At 42.7% G+C, this 4,725-nt stretch overlaps 1 long non-coding RNA gene across 1 annotated transcript; it reads left to right on the forward strand.

The window, feature by feature from the left end:
- Window positions 1-235: 235 nt before the first annotated feature.
- On the forward strand, window positions 236-2,382 carry LOC138886384 (uncharacterized). The gene is made up of 4 exons (XR_011405098.1): window positions 236-284; window positions 775-826; window positions 1,502-1,590; window positions 2,180-2,382. It is a non-coding gene; the product is annotated as an uncharacterized lncRNA (long non-coding RNA).
- Window positions 2,383-4,725: the final 2,343 nt, after the last annotated feature.

The raw sequence follows: 4,725 nt of genomic DNA on the forward strand, positions 1-4,725 counted from the left end.
GTCGGGAATTCCGTGGCGCTAGTAAGTCTCTTGTTCTTCTTGTTGTTGCTCATTTTTGTGTCGTTCCAACTCGTGTGGGAGGTTGTTTTAAAGGGTATATGTTCTGTAAATACTCCCTAATGTTCTTAATATTAATCCTAGGTGATTTCAAGCCTTCTAAAGTGATTCTAGTGCCGAAAAACACTAATTGATCGCTAGTTTCATTTTTTTGTTGTTGTGGCAGCATTGGAGGGATATTTCTTGGAAATTTAAGGTCAAATTGGAGTTGTTCTTTCTGTATAAAGGTAAGGAACCTCTTACTCTATATGTATTTAAGATTATCCAAGTTGCGGCTAAGCCATTGAAGCTAGAACTTGTGAGATATATATCGAAAGGTTTGGTAGTAGTGTTATTGTTTTGTGGACTGTTTTGCGTTGTTGTTGGGCTGCGTATTTTACTACTATCTTGTGGAGTTTTGGAGGAGGAAGGGTGTGGAGAAACACCATATATATGTAGGTTTATGGGCTGATAGTTATTCGTAACATTTCCAGGTTGTTTGACACGACTACGGTGGTCGTCGTATGTATGGAGTGATTAGGCTGTGTGTGGACTATTTCGGGAGGCTCAATATGTTTATTATTGATGATGTTTGGGCTGTTTGGTGATTGTTTTGAATGGTGTGAGGTCATATATATAGGGGAGGTGCTGTCCGTTTCATCGTAAAATAGGTTGTGGTCGATACATAATAGTTATGACGCTTAAATGATAACGATAGTATCGTTTCTCTTATTGTAGACTAAGGAGTTTTGACAATTGCATAGCTTGAGATTGGGGCAGTATATACAAGGTATGTGAGACTATCCCTTTCCTTCTTTTGCACGACTCCGATTGTACATAATGTAATGAACGAGCTTCCAAAGATACTCTACTCTTAGAAGCTAGCAGTACTTACATTGTTTTCCCTCTTATGGAACGATTGATGTTAATGTTGCTTCTCTTATTCTTATGTTATCAATGTTGTTCATACTTCCTGAATCTTATAAGGTTCATAGTGAAGACTTAGTCCTAATAACGTGTACAGAGGATACCGACCTTACGTCACTCCGAAAGGTTTAGAATGTGATTCCATGAGTCGAGCATGCATTATATATATGTATCTATTTTACTCTACCGAGCCACGCTATAGTTGGCCGGGTACGGCACCTATTGTGCAACCACTGATCAGTTGGGTTTTACCGAGCTCCACGTGGCCGGGTACGATTCTACCGAGCCTATTATGGCCGGGTACGATATGATGATGATGATGCCCACAGAGGCGAATGCTTTAAAGGTTTATGTATTTATACATATGTATCATGCATTTCATGTAAGTAGCCCTCAGAGGTACTAAGATGTTACAGGTTGTATATTCTCTATCCTTGCTTACATTACTGATCGTATTTATGGTTCTTTGCCTTACATACTCAGTACTTTATTCGTACTGACGTCCTTTTATTTGTGGACGCTGCATGTCGTGCTGCAGGTCCTGATAGACAGGCAGGTACAGCTCCCCCACCACAGTAGATCAGCGGTGATTGGCGAGATCCCTTCTCCGGACTTGCCTTGGTCTTGGTATGCAATTTTTGTTATAGACATTATGGGTATGTCGGGGCCCTGTTCCGGCTATGTTGCAACACTTATGTTCTTTTAGAGGCTCATAGACAGGTGTCGGCTCATGTATAGTTTGGTATGCCTTGTCGGCTAGTTTTTGTTGTATAGTCTTTCATAGTAGCGTGGTAGCTCATACCTTATATGTAGTTTCTTGATTGTCTGGTCATCCCCTGCTATGTATATGCATGCCATCATATTTTATTGCTGGTTGTCCATGATCTAGGTCTACCATTTATATTGATCTCGTCAGCCTTAAAAGATAATAATGAAGGTTAGATGAAATGTACGTTGGTGCTCGGCAAGTGTGGTCGGGTGCTAGTCATGGCCCTTCAGTTTGGGTCGTGACAAACTTGGTATCAGAGCAAGTCTGTCCTAGGGGTTGTCTATGAGCCGTGTCTAGTAGAGTCTTGATTATGGATGTGTAGCGCGCCACATTTATAATCAGGAGGCTACATGACATCTAGGGTTGTTACCTTCTTCCTGAATCTAGATCGTGCGTAGAGTTGAGTCGTAAGTGTTTGTCTCTAATATTCACCTTGTTTTTTTTCAGTGATGCCTTCGACTAGGAAGCAAACGATTAGTAGGCGGCTTGATACAGCAGCGGGAGAGGGTACCAGTCAGGTGCCCCAAGTCAGAGCAGGACAAAGTGAGGCTCAAAGTGAGATGCCCTCTCATACCTCATCTACTCCATCTCCTCCAGAGGATATTAGAAGGCACCCAGCGCCTCCAGTTCCTTCGTCTGACACTCCAGACCAGGATATGCGGAGTGCTTTGCAGTTATTGACTAGCTTGGTAGCTGCTCAGGCTCAGAGGCAGAATACAGGTGCTGCTGAGAAACCAGTTAGTACAAGAGTTCGTGATTTTATTAATTTAGACCCTCCAGTGTTTACCGGATCAGACCCCAAGGAGGACCCACAGACGTTTATTGACCAGGTTCATCGTACACTTCGTGTTATGCATGTTAGTGATACAGAGATAGTAGAGTTGGCTTCTTATCGGCTACGGGATTTAGCGGTTCTCTAGTATGATAGTTGGGAGAGATCCAGGGGTCCGAACCCTCCTCCAGCTGTGTGGAAGGAATTTTCTGAGGCCTTTCTTCGTCACTACTTGCCAGTTGAGATACGACGAGCTAGAGCTGATAAGTTCTTGAACCTTAGACAAGGTAATATGAGTGTACGAGAGTACAGTTGCAGTTGAAGGACTTGCTGGATAAGGGCTTTATTAGGCCTAGCACTTCACCTTGGGGTGCACCAGTCCTATTCGTGCGGAAGAAAGACGGGTCGTTACGGATGTGTATCGACTATCGACAGTTGAATAAGTCTACTATAAAGAACAAGTATCCACTTCCAAGAATTGATGACCTGTTTGACCAACTCCAGGGTGCCAAGTATTTCTCCAAGATTGATTTACGTTCAGGGTATCATCAGGTAAGGGTTAGGGAGAAAGATATTCCAAAGACGGCCTTCCGGACAAGATATGGGCACTTTGAGTTCTTGGTGATGTCGTTCGGGCTAACAAATGCCCCAGCAGCTTTTATGGATCTCATGAATACTATATTCAGGCCCTATCTTGATGTGTTCGTGATTGTATTCATTGATGACATTCTAGTGTATTCTCGTTCGGAGGCGGAACACGCGGGCCACTTGCGGATAGTATTACAGACGCTTCAGGATCATAAGTTATATGCTAAGCTCTCCAAATGTGAATTCTGGCTGAACTCAGTAGCATTCCTTGGCCATGTGATATCTGATGAGGGTATTAGTGTCGACACTCAGAAGATCGATGCAGTAAAGAATTGGCCGAGACCTACAACACCATCAGAAGTCCGCAGCTTCCTAGGACTAGCAGGATATTATAGGCGGTTTGTAGAAGGATTTTCCTCTATATCATCACCATTGACTAAGTTAACACAAAAAGCTACCAAATTCCAGTGGTCTGACACTTGTGAACGTAGTTTTCAGGAGCTGAAGAATCGATTGACATCTGCACCAGTGCTCACTCTTCCTGAAGGAACAGAAGATTATGTGGTATATTGTGATGCCTCAGGTATAGGTTTGGGGTGCGTATTGATGCAGCGTGGGAATGTGATTGCTTATGCATCAAGACAATTGAAGAAGCATGAAAAGAATTATCCAACCCATGATTTGGAATTGGCTGCAGTAATATATGCTTTGAAGATATGGCGGCACTACTTATACGGCGTCCATGTTGACATCTACACAGATCACAAGAGTTTACAATACATCTTCAAGCAGAAAGAGTTGAATTTGAGGCAGCGTAGGTGGCTTGAATTATTGAAAGACTACGACGTCGAGATATTGTATCATCCCGGTAAAGCCAATGTTGTGGCAGATGCTCTCAGCCGTAAATCAATGGGAAGCTTAGTACATATTGAGGCGGGTAGATGGGGGTTGATTAAAGAGCTTCATCAGCTAGCCAATATGAGAATCAGATTGTTAGACTCTGATGACGGAGGTGTTACTGTACAGAATACATCAGAATCATCTTTGGTAGCCGAGGTAAAAGCACGACAATATGAAGATCCTATCTTAGTACGATTAAGAGAAAGCATTCAACAGTGTAAAAGTATGGCTTTTGGGATCGGAAAAGATGGGGCACTGAGATACCAGAGCCGATTGTGTGTGCCTAATGTGGCAGGGTTGCGAGAGAAGATTATGAATGAGATTCATCAATCCCGATATTCCATCCATCCCGGCTCGACAAAGATGTATCATGATGTCAAGGAGCAGTATTGGTGGGATAATATGAAGAAGTCTATTGCAGAATTTGTGGCCCAGTGTCCCAATTGTCAACAAGTAAAGATAGAACATCAGAAACCCGGTGGATTGCTTCAAAATATAGAGATTCCGACCTGGAAGTGGGAGGTGATTAATATGGACTTCATTATTGGATTACCTCGCTCTTATCATAAGTTTGACTCCATCTGGGTGATAATTGATCGACTTACAAAATGTGCCCATTTTCTGCCAGTGAAGACAACTTACACGGCTGAAGATTATGCGAAGTTGTATATCAAGGAGATTGTTAGGCTTCATGGTGTGCCCATATCTATTATATCAGACCGAGGAGCTCAAT

The sequence above is a fragment of the Nicotiana sylvestris genome, chromosome 2, assembly GCF_000393655.2.
Source record: "Nicotiana sylvestris chromosome 2, ASM39365v2, whole genome shotgun sequence".
Lineage (NCBI taxonomy): Eukaryota > Viridiplantae > Streptophyta > Magnoliopsida > Solanales > Solanaceae > Nicotiana > Nicotiana sylvestris.